At 46.2% G+C, this 16,876-nt stretch overlaps 1 long non-coding RNA gene and 5 other non-coding genes across 6 annotated transcripts; 2 read left to right on the top strand and 4 right to left on the bottom strand.

The window, feature by feature from the left end:
• Positions 1-1,354: 1,354 nt before the first annotated feature.
• Positions 1,355-1,426, bottom strand: Trnaq-cug. Its single transcript has one exon. It is a non-coding gene; the product is annotated as a tRNA-Gln (tRNA).
• Positions 1,427-3,644: 2,218 nt separating this feature from the next.
• On the top strand, positions 3,645-3,808 carry LOC121142531. The gene has a single exon (XR_005879573.1). It is a non-coding gene; the product is annotated as a U1 spliceosomal RNA (small nuclear RNA).
• A 3,459-nt stretch (positions 3,809-7,267) lies between these two features.
• Positions 7,268-16,765, top strand: LOC121142216. The gene is made up of 3 exons (XR_005879192.1): positions 7,268-7,455; positions 13,754-13,873; positions 16,446-16,765. It is a non-coding gene; the product is annotated as an uncharacterized LOC121142216 (long non-coding RNA).
• On the bottom strand, positions 7,641-7,712 carry Trnaq-cug. The gene has a single exon. It is a non-coding gene; the product is annotated as a tRNA-Gln (tRNA).
• Positions 15,247-15,317, bottom strand: Trnag-ccc. Its single transcript has one exon. It is a non-coding gene; the product is annotated as a tRNA-Gly (tRNA).
• On the bottom strand, positions 15,797-15,867 carry Trnag-ccc. The gene has a single exon. It is a non-coding gene; the product is annotated as a tRNA-Gly (tRNA).
• Positions 16,766-16,876: the final 111 nt, after the last annotated feature.

Raw genomic sequence — 16,876 nt, 5'->3', positions numbered from 1 at the left:
CGTTGCGAAAGGAGTTGCCGCTTCCTAGGGCACAATTGACCTATTTTTCTGTGCGAAGTTGTCTTCTACACACTAAAAGTCATCCATTAAACATTTCGCGGACATTTTCACCCAGGTATTTTCTGTCAAATGTGAAGAATCTGTCTTTGCAGGATGCATAACATAGCACATGATAATCATGGACGTCTGATGATGGTGATTGAAGGGATGACAAAATCCATCACTATCAATGACAGTTGTCCGGTTTACTCTTCTGGGACAACATATTCTCGCATTTAAAAAATAAAAACAGCAAAGAAAACCCTGTGGGATTTGTGATATTAGAAAAATATCTGTCTCTGTAAAATAAATCAATAAACAAACAAAAAAAACCTATAAGAATGGCTGGTTTTCCAGTTCACCCAACTCGTTTCATAAACGTGGTTTCTGCCTGATATTGAATACTCAAATTTTATTGGGACCTAACTAAGACGCAGCCTTTTCTGGAAATGGTCCCACTGGTAGACAGACGCATCTCAGCACTCCTAGGTTTCTAAATAATCCAGTCAAATTGATGATCGAAGCCAATAGTCTGGGTGGTTTAAAACTAGATCAGACGAGAAAGATGTCAAGGTATCCATAGTAAATTGTGGGAATACGGGTGTTCTTTGTGTACTTGTCAAATGTATTTTTTTAATTGAGTGGCCCTGGGGTTGGGGTGGGGGTACGAGATGGATGTGGGACAAGTGAGAGGAACGTTTATTGAGAGCACAGATCCAGAAAGAACTTTGTTTGAAATGAAAATGTTGGGAGCGCAGTTGTTGAGATAAATCCTACTGAGTAGGCAGGTGGATCATGAGGGGATCTGGGAGAGTTTTATACTTGTCACTTGGTTTTGCATTCAGTCTTTTTAAACGATTCATATTTCTTTTGACTTTTTACAATTTGCGATTCTCTCCCAGTGCCTGCGAGCCTGTTCCGGAGCCGGGATGCCTGCATTCCTCAGGTTCTAGTTCTTGCTTTGAAATCTCATCCCGCTCCTGCAGTCGTTTCACTGCTGTTACTGGATTTCCCGTTTTCCACCCGACGTTCTGCAGCCCCGCCAGCAACAGGAGTTTCTGCCAGCGCGCTGCCAAGCAACCTCACCCTCCCCAGCGCCGAAGCCACAGGAGCAAAAGGTAAGACCGCTCTCAAACCTCGATGAGGGATGGAGCTGATGTGCGGCAGCTGTCTCGGTGTCCACTGACCTTGGACCACCCGGCCCCAGCTCACCGAAGTGAACGTAGATCTTCGCCTGGAAGGAGCAGCTGAACCTAGTCTTGGGTGACCACAGCAAAGAAATGGAAAGAAAATGAGCACTGCGCCTAAAGAGGAAAGGTCCCACCGAGATTTGAACTCGGATCGCTGGATTCAGAGTCCAGAGTGCTAACCATTACACCATGGAACCCATACACTTCCTGCCTATGGATCATCCTGTTGGTTCTGTAAGAGAGTATTTATCCATTTTTCTTATTTGTTTTGTGTTTTTATCTGTGTCTCAGGAATTGAGAAACTAAAGTTAAATCTCCTATGGGCATGAAACCAAATAAGAGCCCCTGTCAAAAGCAACATATTCTCCCTTTATTTACCACACTCTGTCCTGAGATGAAGTTTTTAAAAGCAAAGGTGTTTATTTCTTTTGCCCGTCATACTATCCCTCTTCCTCCAAGGACGCTCAGTGATGAAAGGGTTGTATCTAGGACTCCTCTCCTCTCCCTTGGACGACTGGCACCTATGATGTTTCACACCATGATGCATCCTTGCGATGGCCTTCTTGGAGCCCCTCCAACACCAGAAATAGCCCGGATTCCGAGTCCCAATTAGAGGAATGCAGCCCAGACTCGGGGGCCACACCACCCATCTCTAATGTACAAATGTAAGCCTACGATAGGAATGTCTGGAGGGACCATCATGCATTTCTTCATATTACACGTGTGTGCTTCGTTTTGGTTAAGCTTTTCCTGCAAAAACAAACAAACATCATGCATATTTATTGAACAAAATAAGGATCAGAGAGAGATGTGTATGGTTATAAGCCACTCAAACTAGATCGTGTTTCCCTGAAATCCATTTGCTCTGGCCAAGACAGAAGACAGGGCTCTGACATTTAAAAAGTATTTTCTGATAGTTGGCCATTGGTTCCATTCCAATTCCCTTATCATAACTAAAAATTTTCATTCCTTAAAGTTGATACTATCCAAAGGTATCCAAATCACTTACAGGAGGACCATAGGTTATATGTACCCAAGGCCTCATAAAACACATAGATAAAAATCAATATTCTATCTCAAAATAGTAATGTGTGCATATTGCAGGAACAGTCTCCAGTCAGCCTTGAGTTGTTAAAGATAAGTCAGTGTTCATTTCGGTTTTAATTAAAAATTCTTTGATCACTCTCTTATTTATAATTCTGGCAGAATGAAAGCAATTTTACACTTTTGAGGGATAGGAAGGAGAGGAATCCATAAATAGATCATGGGAAACAAAAGGAAACAAAGTTACGTTTGACTGGTCAGAGTGGAATCTACCTAGTGAGTCCTTTATGATTGGTAAAGTCTCTGGTTTTGTTTATATCTGGTCTGAACTGTTTGATTTGGAGCTAGGCAAACGCATAAAAGCCGAGCTAGCTTCTACCTCCCAGTCTTCCTTCCTTAGCCACCAGCGCACTGGGATTTCTGACATGCACAGTCAGCTCTCACTGTTTAGCCTGGGCTTTGGTGTGCTTACCCAGACGCCCAGAGCGCTAGGCTTTCTCAGCCTAACAGCAATGAGAGAACCTCTCTCACACACCACACTCGCTTTCTAAATTATGTGTGGACACGAGCGCAGGCTCCCATGGAAGACCGGAAGCACTAGAGTCCCCGGAGGTGGAATTATTAAGGGTTGTGAGCAGCCAGAATGAATGCTGGGGACCCAAACTCTCCATAGCAGTCAATAGATTCTCTGGACCACAACCACTGAGGCATCTCTCTACCTCTCTCCCGTTTCTTTAAAAAGTCTTTGGGAGAATTGGTCGAAATTTGGCTTGAACACCCTTCTCAGTCAATATCAAAGCTGGTTGGCCGGTGACTTGGACAGGAACTAGTGAGCCATCCATGTCAGGCTCGTTAAAGAAATCTCTTATCTGCTGTTCAGTCGATAGTTGATATTCCTCTGACCACAATGAGACCTTGTGGCTTTGAACACAGAGATCACATACTTAGAACCTTTATGGGAATGTAGCAGATCAGGGAGGTTCCAATGAGGACCTGGGTAAAGTTGGGGCGTGGTCTATGCAGATTAGGTTCCATGGGGGCGTGGCAGTGTGACGTTCCAAACTCCCAGGTGGCGGGTGCATTTATTGGCGGGGACAAATGGAAGAGCAGGGACTTCCTCCGTGAGGTCATAGGTATGGGCGTGGTCTATGCAGATAAGGGGCGCGCAGGGGCTGCCGAGTCTGCACTCGCCGTGGAAACGAGAGGGATTTGGCGTGGTTCACGTGGGAGGGACCTAGTGTTCCCGGATGGCACTGGGGCCGAGTAATCGGGCGCGCGTCGGGGGAGGCCGTGGAGCGCGCGCAGCGAAGTGACCCTGTGTTTAGAGCGCAGGGCTGGTGTGTCTCAGTCGGGTGTGGTGTTTAGAAAAGCATACTTACCTGGCAGGGGAGATACCATGATCACATAGGTGGTTTTCCCAGGGCGAGGCCCACCCATTGCACTTGGGGTGTGCTGACCCCTGCGATTTCCCCAAATGCGGGAAACTCGACGGCATAATTTGTGGTAGCGGGGGACTGCGTTCGCGCGCTCCCCTGATAATCACAGGAAAAAGTAGATCTTTTTAGACTATTTTTTTTAATGAGACACGGGTACTCTGTAATGTTTTGGAGGCTATCAACCCAGGCCAGCCTCGAGCGACCTTTTTGTGTCTTACTGTTTGCTTACACTCTTACATTCTTTTTATGCATTTTGTAGTTTTTAACTCAAAGAGCTTATTCTTACAACTGTGTCTATAGTCTTGGTGCCACAGGCCAGTCCTTCTCTTGGCTGTCATCTTGTGTGGGTTTCTGCTCTCTGAGAATATTCACACTCCTTTTTCTATGCATCTCCTTGTCTCGTATTTGCCCCCTGCATTGGGCTTCCTCTTCTTTAGTCTCCTCAATTCTCTACCCTTTGCTAGATCTCTACCTGGGCAGGTGTTTCTTATGACTTCTTTTTCCTTGTTCCCCTCACATTTAAAGAAGCATGCTACCACGACACAAAACACTGTCCTACTGGAACCCCTGCTTGACCCTGTAGAAACTGGGAAAGCGCGTCTGTCGTCCTTTCCCAACCCTGCCCACACCGAGAAAACTCTGAACAAAGGAATGGCCCCAAAAGCCCAGATCCGAATTTCTGAAAGTGGATAAAATGCACCTTCTGACATGCTCAGCCCATCCAAGTGCCTGTCCAGGGCTTAGCTTTTGATCATACTTAGGTGCAGTCCCAGCTCCTGGCTGACACATCATCACCCCTTCCCTAAGATCTATGAAACCTCCTGCCTTCGCCCAGGCGCTTGACTTCCCTAGCATTGTTCTTTGGGACCATTGAACCCTCCCGGGAGCAATGCCCAGTAAACCTGCATTTACCGGGTTTTAATTTGGTCTGATCTGGCCTTTTGCATTGGCAGAAACCTGTCAACCTATTGTAAGGAACAAATGGATTTACACATAGCTCCTTAGCAGTGATTGCCACCTGGCCGACTGTCCGGACTTGTTGAGTGGGAACATTGCTACCTGAGGCACAACACTTTAGAGACAAGACATTATAAAAACTGATCGTGGTGAGGTGTTGGGCCTAAAAGGGGCTTGGATGTGAGGCCCAGTGTAAGCTCCTGAGGCTGACTTGAGTTTAGGGCTCAGATGTGAGACCCAGTGTAACTCCTGAGCCTTGGCTAGAGTTTAGTGACCTGTCCCTGACTTGTAACCTCCGCATGGGGATGACTCAGCCAGACCTGATGTAAGATTGCCTCCTGCCTAGCTACCTGCCTGCTTGGTGGAATACTATTGGCCCTTAACTCCTCACGTCACCTTACCCTATCCTAAGATTCCCATCCCTACCTCAGTCCTATATAAGTTCCTGCCTCGACAGACTCCCAACTCAGTGTGTATTTTTTCCCCTGGTAATTAGTAGGGGGGGGGAGGGTCTGAGTCGTCGACACCATCCCTCTGAGTCCCCAGGAAGAGACCGGCTGGACCGTCCCTTCCCCCGCTCTTCCTGCTGGAGGACCCTGCAGACTGGTTATGTCCTCAGTAGTTAACCATGTGACACTTGTCCTCCCTGTGCAGCAGTCACTCCTGGGCTGGGGGAATCCCAGAACCCAAGTCCCCAGGAGCTCTGTCTGGTCTCAATATATCCCTTCCCCCTCTGCCCGTTCCTTTCCCCTTCTCCCTTGTCTTCTATGACCTGTCTTTGTCTATTTATTTGTTTGTTTGTTTTATGTGCATTGGTGTTTTGTCTGCATGTCTGTCTGGGTGAAGATCCTCTGGAACTGGAGTTACAGTTGTGAGCTGCTATGTGGGTGCTGGGAATTGAACCCAGGCCATCTCTCCTGCCTCTGTCTTTGCCTCTTATTCCCTGCCCTTTGTCCCTCTGGAGAAAATCATCTTTGTGCTGAGAACTTGGTCTTAGGGTGTCTTGTGCCAAATGCCGGTCCCTTCACTTGGCTCTTGGCTAAAGCTGTTACAACAAATGATAGTGATAATCGTGAAGCCCACCTGCTGACGTAATGCAAGTTCATTATCACAACAGAAGGGAGGAAGCAGGTGAGCCAGAGGGCTCAGAGGGGCCCTGATGAAGAGCAGACTGCAGGGAAAAAATATGACAGGGCCAGAGGTCTGTGACACACCACTAACACGCAGGGAAACCCAGCCAGCCAGACCAGCTGCTCCCTCCTCTGTGTTCCTGTCTTCAGGTCCCTGCTGTGTGACAAAAGTCTTAGGGGGATATGAATGCCTACTCACCCCACAGAGCAAACCTACTCATCTCAGGTAGGGAACAGAGATGGGAGATGTTGTTCTGTATATCTTTCTCTTATTGGTTGATGAATAAACACTGATTGGCCAGGCAGGAATATAGGCGGGGCTAGGAGAATTCAGGGAAGTGTATTCAGAAAGGCTGCAGCAGGTGAGCCTGGGAAGAGAGGACTCGAATCAGGCATTCTCCAGCAAGATAAGGTCATGTAGAAATACATAGATTAGTAGTTTTGGCTTAATAATTAAGGCAGAACTAGCCAGTAAGAAGCCCAACCCACTGGCCAACAGTTTCATAACTAATATAGCATCTGTGTGTTCATTTGGGGCAAGGTGGCTGGGGAACCAGGCAGGAAATCCTTAAACAGAACAGAAAATAAAACAAAGTAGGGATACCACCAAGGCCATATGTGAAACAGGAAATTTCACTGGGGTTACTTACAGAAAGCAGAAAGAACTCAAAAGACAGTTGCAACCCAAAAGCCCATGGTAGTATGGATGACAGCTCACAAAAGCTGGGAACCTGGATTGCTCTGCACAGCCTGCAGGCAGCCCAACAGGTAGGAAAGTGTGCTTCCCAGGCAACGCAGGTGGTCTGAGAGTGTCTCTCTGCAGTCCTTACAGCTTGTGTGTATGCTTGGGGACGGAGGGCTCTAGTGAATCTGGTCAGTTTCAGTGACTTCCAGAAGCTATTGAGTTGTTTACTCTTGAACTTCCTCGCAGGAACTTCTTCCCAATATCCTGTCTTAACTTCCCTCTAGAACACTTGTTGTTTCGCTTCCTCTTCAATCCTGTGTGTTAATGAGAGTCCCCTCAATATAGGTTTTAACCTCCCGAGAACGGCTATATAACAGCACCTCTCTCATGAGTCTTGGTGCCTGCTTGGAGTGGGAAGAAGGAGATGTGGGGGAGGAGTGACTGTCCTTCCTGCTTTCTGCTAAATATGATTAATGTTCTAAAGTGCCATGTTTAGGGTTAGTGTGCTCCAAACCCATCATACCTAAGATGCAAACCCCAGAATCCAAATAGCAATATAAGTGACTTTGAAGATTAATTTCAAATGCTTACATCTATGCAAAGAAATGAGTTTGTATTCTCTCACTAAAACAGCAGTCCCCTGAACACTTGAACATGTTCCCTAAGAAATGCCATTATCTATGAGTGCAGTTTTCATGTTGTTTGGTATTTATCTCATCTCTGATAACTGTTTTTTGTTTTGTTTTTGTTTGTTTTGATTCTCTCGTTCTCCATACAAGGCACTCAGGACTGCCTACAGAGGAAACTTGGGAGTTTCTGGGTTCCCTCCCTAGGCCATGCTGGAGAGCCATCAAGGAGTCTACTCCACAATTACCTCTGAACAACTCCCTGAACCTCGGCCAAGTAAGGAGGCTTCCAAGGAAAAGGCTGCCTTATACCTAGGTGCTCCATTCCAGAGGACCACTGGCGCTCAGGTATTCTAGCACAACGGAAAAGCAAAATTTGCTCCCTGGCACATTTTCCTGAGTGAGCCCCAGGCCTGGTCACCCCAGAGTCTGTTGTGTGTGGGCAACTTGCCCCTCTCTGGCTCCCCCATTCAAGACTCCAAGATTTCCTCATTTAAATTAAAGGAAACAGCTTCCTCCCAAGGGAAACATAAAGGTCCCACCGAGATTTGAACTCGGATCGCTGGATTCAGAGTCCAGAGTGCTCACCATTACACCATGGAACCCATATGGTACAGCTGACTCCTAGCTAATATTTCCTGGGCTGTGAATGGACTTTCCACCCTCTCTTCTTTCCTACTGACTGTTCTACTACTGTATTTCATCTTCACCTGCGAAAATGAGATGAAGTCCTCCCGACTCATAGCTAGGAAGGACTCCTTCCAGCGACTCATAGCTAGGAAGGACTCCTTCCAGCCGCCATCATCCGTCTCAGATTGCTACTCCTTCCTGTCCTCGTGACATTTCTTCCAATAAATAGCGTTAGTGTTCTTGACTTTTGCCATTTCCCCACCTCCCAGGAACAGGAGCAGGGTGTGGAAGCTCCTGCCTTCTTTGGCCACCCAGCAGCCACAATGGCCCTCCACCACTTCCTATACTATATAAAGTGGGTCAGTGTAGCGCCGGGGCTACAAAACTCTTCAAGGGTTCAGGCGAGGGCCTGAGGATTGAAATGAAAACAAAAGACAGCGGGTCACTCTTGCAAGGAGAATGCCATTTATTGCAACAAGAGGGAGCATTATATACCAGTTAGCAGGCACGGTAGAAAACTACCAATGTCAGAGGTTCACATTCCCAGGGCCCTCTGGCAATAAGGATCAGTGGATAACAGGAAGTTGCATTCAGGCTTCATTGGAAGGAGGGGAACAAGTATTAAGTTCCTAGTCACAAGCTGGTCAGCAGATCCCTTTGGGGGAAGAGTCCAACAGGTCAACAATGGAGGGGGAGTTTGGATGCAAGAGAATCTTCATATTTTCATCATATATACTCATGTATATACATTTGTGAATCTTTGATTTTGTGTTTCTTACAACAAATGTATGTTTAAAAAACAAAGTTAAATGCAAATGATTATATTAAAGGTTTGCATAAAACATTTAAGCTAGGGGCTGGAGAGATGGCTCAGCAGTTAAGAGCACTGCCTGCTCTTCCAGAGGTTATGAGTTCCATTCCCAGCAACCACATGATGGCTCACAACCATCTGTAATGAGATCTGGTGCCCTCTTCTGGCCTGTGGGCATACAGACATATGCTGTATACATAATAAAGAAATGTTAAAAAAAAGAAAAAGTTACAAAATATAAAACATTTAAGCTAGTGCTAATCTCAAAAATGTGAGAATATCACCAACCTAAATCATCATTGTCAAATTCATCAAAGCAAGCTTTATAATAAATGGTATACACCTGCTACCTTCTCCTAATGTGGGCTTCAAGAGGTCAGCATTGGCGGTGAGGAAGAGTTTTATAGTTCAGGAGGTTTCCAAATGGGGGATTTGACAGGCAAAATAGGTAGGGTCACAGAAACAACATAACAAGGCGGTCATAACAACTCTTTGAAACAAAGGTAGGGCTGCAAAATCGTCATTCTAAATTTTGAAATGGAAACATGGTTGCCATTCCCTGGAACCCGCAGTTCAGAACCATTTGTAGTTAAGGTTACAGGTGGGACATAGCCCAGTCCTTGAGAAACAGAGGTTTAATCATGAACAGGAAGAACCCTAGTTTGTCTTTATTATAAGATGTCTGTAAGAGATCAGTATCTGCTCAGGATCCCCCAAGACCAAGTTCTCATCACAAAGGAGATTTCTTTGCACCAGAGAAGGGGAAAAGAACAAGGGAGAAGAGCCATCTCTCTACCTCTCTCCCGTTTCTTTAAAAAGTCTTTGGGAGAAGTTGGTTGAAATTTGGCTTGAACACCCTTCTCAGTCAATGTCAAAGCTGGTTGGCCGGTGACTTGGACAGGAACTAGTGAGCCATCCATGCCAGGCTCGTTGAAGACATCTTTTATCTGCTGTTCAGTCGATAGTTGATATTCCTCTGACCACAATGAGACCTTGTGGTCTCATACTTAGAACGTTTAAGAGAATGTAGCAGATCAGGGAGGTTCCAATGAGGACTGTCAAGATGAAGACAACAAGACCACAGCGTGGTCCCTCACTCAAGTAAGAGAAATAAAAGGAAAACAGGATGGCCAGAATGAACATTCAGCTCAGAAGGGGTTTTTGTTTGTTCGTTGTTTTGTTTTTTGAGGCAGCGTGTGGTGGTATTTTGTTTACGATCTAACAAATAGAGTTTACCTGAAGATCAGAGTGCAAAGGTAGCCACACTAGTTACCGTAGAGAGCAGATAGTTTAGTGTTGCCCAACTTTAATCCCAACACTAAGGAGCCGGAGACAGATGGATCTCTGTGAGTTCAAGGCCACCCTGGGTTACAGGAGAGGGAATCAGTCTAAAAGGGAAACAGAGCTCACACCTTTAATCCCAACACTAGGGAGGTGGAGACAGGAGTGATATGGCTGGGTGGAGAGAGGAATATAAGGCAGCAGGAGACAGCTCAGTGCAGTTGGGAGCAGCCTGAGGCTCACCCTTTCGGTCTGAGCATTGGTAGAGGTAAGAACTCTCTAGAGGCTGACTGCTTTGCTTTTCTGAGCTTCAGCTTGAACACCAATATCTGTCTCTGTTTTTTTATTATTATTATTCATGCTATATGCTTTATGCTTTAATCCAGTTAGCCATGATTTACCTCAGTGGTCTTTTTCTGGAATCTGTGGGATTAGTACTATGTAACAAAAACTTACTTTTACTGCTTTTGACAAAGCTAAAGCCAGACATTAGCTGTGAAATAGATTTTATTCTGTGATTCCTAAACACAGCTGCGACAGTTGTGATTTAGACATGAGTACCCAGGTCTTCCAAAGGAGAGAGGGGAAGCAGAGGGCAGGGCAGGGAGGGGTCGTCACCAGTGGAAGCCCACAAAGGTTTTAGCAGTGGTAAACGCCTTTCTCATCAGGCTGCTGTGGCTGTGCTCCCTGCACATTACACTTTGTCTCCTCCTCCCTGGACACTTCATCGTGGGCTCCGGAGTCATTGTAAATCTCTGGCACACTTTTCCACTCTCAAGCACATTAGCGCTATAGAAGAACCTAGAACCACAGCAGCATGTCTGCTCTACATGGCAGCCAGAGTTGCACAAGGTGGAGATTTACTTTCAAGAATGAATCCACAAGGGATGGTGTGGGCTTTTTCTCCTGGCCCCCTCAGCGTTTTTCCTAGCACTTGAAAGATTTCTGAGTGGCACCCGCTTGCTTTCCTATCAGTAATGTTTGCTTTAAATCATTTTCCATAAGAAGAGGCAGAGGGAAGGGGAATGGATAAAGAGGAAGAGAAGGAGGAAGGGAAGGGTGTGGACAGGTGGAGAGAGTGATAGAACCTAGGTAGTGAGGCAGAAAAGGAATGCCCAGGAGCTCCCCACCCAGTGCAGTCCTGAAACGCCAGGATTAACCTCCACCACCGCTGTCACTAGGTTGGGTGAGTAGGTTGGGCATTGGCCCGTAGCAGCAAGAAACAAATTTCCCCTTAGCATTAGATCCAGGAATCTGCAACATTCATCTTCCTAAGTCTCTACAAGTAGACAGTGTCTAGTGTCTAAAAACCGGAAAGGTTTTTTTCTGCTGAAACCCATTTGCTTTCTTCCCTCCCTAAGCACAATGCAGAGCAGAGCATCTAGTCAGGGAGGGGTGATGGCTGAGTCTCCACCCAGAGCGAGGGCAGTCTTAGGATGACGACCTGCTGTAAGGAGTGAGATGGCCGGAGAAGTGGAGCCAGCATGCCAGTTGCTCCCTGGAGCCAAAGCCACATAAGGAACCTGAAGATGATGTTCACCACACACCTGAATCTCCACCAGCAACCCAAGGCTTCAAAGAAGAGTTGTGCACAAGGCTAGGCTGGAACAGGGCCCAGGGGAGTTTCCTTGTGACCTGGCTTCAGAGCCCAGAGGGTCACGGGACCCCAGAAGAAGAAAGGTGCCAGCAAGCAGAACAGAGGCTGTAGGGGCTGGGGATGAACCTAACTACACTGGACACCTCCTAGTCTTCAGTTTCTAATTGACGTGGGATGTCTTTCTGTATACTTGGAATATGTGTTGCCTTTATTGGTTGGTGAATACAGCTCTTTTGACCTATGAAAGGGCAGAATACAGCTAGTTAGTCGGGAAATCCAAACAGAGGTAGAGAAAGAAAGAAGGTGTGTAGGAGTGAACCCCACAAAGTCAGGGAGATGCCGTGTAGCCGCCAGGAAGGCAGGATGTGATGAGGTACCAAGCCACGATCCATTGTGGTAAAATATAAACTATTATACATGGGTTGACTTGTATGTAGAGCTAGCCAGTAAGAAGCCTGAGTCATTGGCCAAGCAATTATATTCAATATAAGCCTCAGTGGTTATTTAGGAACTGGCAGTTAGGATGGGGAAAAAAAGTCCATTTACAACTAATCCCTACTTTCAACATTTATTTATAAAGAGACTATCATATGTTGTCCTTCCCTAGTATCTGGTGGCTAGGATTCGGAGCTTTCACTGGTCAGGAAAGCCCTTTTAATTCAGGACCTCCCTCCTGAACCCTCGTAGGTGTGGTCATGCACACTTAAGGTCTCAAACACAAGAATGCAACCCTAGGATTGCACCAAGAACCAGCCAGGCTTATGGGCTATCCAGGGGAATCCAGTGGAAGCAGAACTCTCAACTCCACTCTACCCATCAAATCACTTTCAGGGTGTTTACCCCCAAACTGCAATGCCAATTGCTCTCTTCCCAAAGCGAGAATGAGAACGAGGTGCTGGGGAGATGTTTCAGAGGTTAAAAGTGCTTTTTGTTCTTGTAGAATGACCCAGGTTCAGTTCCCAGCACCCATATGGTGACTCACAGCTGCTTGCTCCAAAGGACCTGGTTTGCAGGCAACAAACACACGCGTGATGCACATATGTGCAGGCCCGCAGGCAAAATGTCTAAATTGAATTATTCTCCTCTCGTGTATTCCGTCCCAGTCACAGATTTACCTCCATCCCTTCCTCCCTCCCTCCCTCCCTCCCTCTCTCCCTCCATACACATATTTTTTAAAAGAATATGGCTTGTTTCTCTTCTTTCCAGGACAATTTATCATATGTTACCAAACATAAAAATAAGCTAATAGTTTGATTTAGAAATTGCTTTTTCAGATTTTATTGTATGTGTGATATATCTACATGTTACATATTATACATTACAATATAAGTATCATATAGAGAGAGCACAGATGAGGGCAATTTTAAATATTTACTAATCCATCATACCACAAAAGAATCTGCAATTTTTGAAAGCCTGGTATGGTGATGGGACCAGTGTTGTGGACGGATTCTTTTTTACACTTTTGAAAAATGTATGGGTATGGGAGTCTCAATGGCATGCATGCCTTTATACCACAAGTGTGGTTAGCACCCAGGAAGGCCAGAAAAGGGTTCTGCATTGAGTACAAAGGAGAAAGCTCTTGGAAGTTATAGTGGGGCCCAAGGCCACAGGCTCCTGCTACAATGTCTCCCTCCATGCTAACTGTAGCCTCAAACTATGAGCCAAATTTAGCCCTACCTTCTTTAAGTTGCTCTTCTCGGATATTTTGTTATAGAAAGTAAATGCAAGGAGCCATTTGGGGACAACCTGCAAAGAAAGAACTTCTACCTAGCCTGCTTCGAAATGCAGAAATTTAGGTACAGGAAACCTCAGTGATTTGTTTAAAGTCTTCACAGCCACTGAGGCTCCCCTCAAGTCTGCTTCAAGTTTCAGGTTCTCATCAGGTATTGGCAGCTTCCCAGAAGCATGAAGTTTTTAAAACCAAGTCTGGAGATTGGATCCAGGGGTTGGGTTGACAAAGTGTAGCTAGAAAGTGGGGTTCTGGAGCTGCTCCGGAACCAGCATTTGTGGAAAGGAAATAAACCACAAACTTTTCAGGATGTTAATGTTCTGACTAAGACTTAAGCCTTTAGGTGCAGAGGGGGCTTTCTCAACGTTCTTACAGAAAATCACGAAGGTCACTGGCTATGGGCAAGTGAAGCGCAGGGACATGAAATGACCAAACTTTAGTTATTTGTCCCTGAATGCCGGAACCAATCACACCTCCAAACAAATCTGTAGAAAAGGATTTACAGACGGTTAGGAGCCATCCCGCAGGCGCTAGGAACTAAACTCGGGTCCTCTGCGACAGTATTCTTAACAGTCTCCTGCTGTCTGTTTCCCAGGTGAACTTCGCTGTTCTTCTGGGTCCCTTCAGAGATGGAAGAGAAGCAAGATGCAATGCAAGACTCACCTAAGAGGAAGAAGGAGACTGTCATTTGAGCACAGCTCTGGGGAAATTAAACGTAGGTATTACAAGCCTGCGGTAAGACAGGTGGAGATAGGAGCTCCGGACCAGGAGCGAGGCGTTTGCTTGAGAGCCGAAGCTGTCTGTGGCGTTAGAGCGAAGTGAGGTCGATGGAAATTGGGGGTGCATGAGGCTGCCATGTCCGAACCCGCGTGTGGGAGAGAGCACCGGTCGATGGGCGCAGGGGAATCGTGTGTGTCCGGGAAGTTCCGCCAGCATGTGTGGCCGTGGTCGTGTGTTCAGAGCTCAGGGCTCGTGGGGCTGTGTCGGGGCTGGGGGTGGAAAAGATCACTTACCCGGCAGGGAAAACACTGTTATCCGAAGGGGGTTTTCTAGAGACTCAGCGCAAACGGGGTGTGCTGATAACCTGCGACTTCCACAAATGCAGGGAAGTACGCTGCATAGTTTGTATTATTTGGGGCTGCGTTCAGGCTTTCGCCTTATAATTTGTCACAAAAGATAGTTGAGAGAAAATGAACTGGTAAAAGTTTAAGAGGGTTTTGTTTGATGACCTCGCCTGCCATTGTTTAGGACGCAGCTCGGACCCAAAGGGACAGTGGAGATCGGAAGGGAGTTTGTGTGTGATTGCTGAGAGTCAAACCTGGATTCTTCGAAGAGCTCTTGTCTGAGACCCACCCCCCCCCCGCCCCTGCTCCTTATTAGAGAGTATCTCGGTGAAAATCTTGGCGAGAGCATTAAGTAACGCGAGTTGTTCTCACACAAAATGATTTTTGCGCTGCTGAGACATCGGAACCCTTCCTCAAAACTTCTTCCTCGAAAGCTACAGTTCAATACCGAAACCTCAGGACAGAATCCCTAGGGATGAAAACCTTTTTGGTTGTATATTGAGACAGGTAGCTCTGGCTGGCCTGGAGCTTGCTATATAAATCAGGCTGATATCGAACTCACAGAGATCCTCCTGCCTCCGACGCCGGAATACTGGAATTACAGGCTTGTGCCGACTTTAACCCCAAGTCACTCTCTTCCCTGTATCTTCCAAGCGGGCGTTACCGTGTAGCTCAGTCACAGTCTAAAGCAGACTGGCGGAAGCCTCTGGGCCCGGCACTCTTCCCTGAACAAATATACGTTAGAGTACCACCGTCCTATCCTGTTTTTCCTGCCTAGAATATCGGTGTGAAGCCATCTCCTGTCATGACAATAACAACTCCAGGTTAAGGGTGTCTAGATGGAAACAGAAAGAACTTAGACATAATTCAACAGGTGTGGTAGCGAAATTCGTTATTCCACATTTGACATCTGTTAGGTTATCTCTAGACTCCTTGATTCATAAGTGCTAGTGCCACCGTTAGTCAATTCCTCTGTTAAAATTTCCAGCAAATAACTGCTCACTCAGGTAGCAAGAACACAAGTTGCATTAGCCGGGAATCGAACCCGGGCCTCCCGCGTGGGAGGCGAGAATTATACCACTGAACCACCAATGCTAAAATTCTATATCTTTTGGTAGTGGTCATACACACTTTTGATTCCAGCATTCGTGAGGCAGAGGCAGGAGGACCTCTGAGTTTGAAGCCACCTTGGTCTAAAGAGCGAGTTCCAGGACAATCTCAAAAGCTACAGAGAATCCTGTTTCAACAACAAAAACAAAAACAAACAAACAAAAAAAAAAGAAAGAAAAAGAAAAAAGAAAGCTTTGTGACAGCACATCAAGAAAAGATAAGTCAAGAATCTCAATGAATATTTATTGAAAAACAGTAATGTAAACCAACGTTTCCTCAAGACTTTTTGTGTTTTCAAATGTTGAAGAGGAAACACAGGTCCTCCTACATGCTAGGCTGTGATACATCACACCCAGCAAAGAGAAGTTTCCTTATATTGCTACTTAAGTATTTGGTCCTAGACGTTTGGCTGCCCCCAAGAAAACACCAAAGATGAAAAAACCAAACACACACAAAATATAAACTGCATTGGCCGGGAATCGAACCCGGGTCTCCCGCGTGGGAGGCGAGAATTCTACCATTGAACCACCAATGCAACTGTTGCGATGACTGCTGACTGTACAACTAAAAAAAAAAAAGGTAACAGACTCCTTTCCATCTCTTTGCACTAAATGATAGACAGCAATGTAGCCCAATATCTCCGTAATTGTAAATACAGTAGTACCTTTTGTATTTCCCAGGGTTCAGAAAGGGAATGGCCTCCTACGTGCTAGGCAGTGAAAAAGCCAAGTCCTCTTCCCTCTCGATCTGGTCATGAGTTTTGGGACATGACCTACTGAATTTCTTCTACTTCTGCCTGCCATGACCTTGAAGTGCCAGCTCTTTACAAGGGAAATACTAATTCCACTTCAAACTCGTGGCTCTGCAAACTCCAACCCCCCTGAAGTTTACCAGACCTAAGTAAGGATACCACCCGATGCGACTTGGTAACCCAATGAGTTTGGCAATTGCTTTCCGTAGCGTCCTCCTCACGAAGCTCCATGGAAGACTGGCCAGAGAGACCTAGATTTCTACCGTGCTACTTGTTCGGGGAGAAGAAAATCTTGATAGTTCCAGCGATCCCTCGACCCCCGCCTCTCCTCCTATCTTTACAAAGCCTGCTTTTCCTTTTAGCAGGTGATGAAAAGAATCCAATGCCTGCTGTGAGTGGAACGGAAGCGAGGATGTAGCCGTGGGAGCCGCTCTGGTTAGGGTGACTGCCCAGCACTCTTCATCTGTGTCTCTCAGGCTGACCGGGACTCAAGAAACCAGCAGTTCCGTCTCACCCGAAGCACAGCTACAGAGCAGTTGGAGCAACGGAGAACCCAAACAGAAAAGGCCCGACCAAAGGGAAAGGGCTCTTTCCACACGTGGACATCAGGGTGACTCAGATGAGTCACTGCTGAGCGGGTCCCACTTTCCCAATCTCCCCTGGTTTTCCAGTTTACTAAAAGCAGAATCATCGACTATTGCTTTCTCATTTTATTAAACGTTTTAATTACACATACTCTTATATTACAAGTAGAAACAGAATGATTGTAAGAAGTCTTGAGTGTGCAGTGTCT

The sequence above is a fragment of the Mesocricetus auratus genome, unplaced genomic scaffold (assembly GCF_017639785.1).
Source record: "Mesocricetus auratus isolate SY011 unplaced genomic scaffold, BCM_Maur_2.0 Super-Scaffold_100009, whole genome shotgun sequence".
In the NCBI taxonomy this organism is placed as follows: domain Eukaryota; kingdom Metazoa; phylum Chordata; class Mammalia; order Rodentia; family Cricetidae; genus Mesocricetus; species Mesocricetus auratus.
This window is presented reverse-complemented; position numbering and strand designations above follow the sequence as displayed.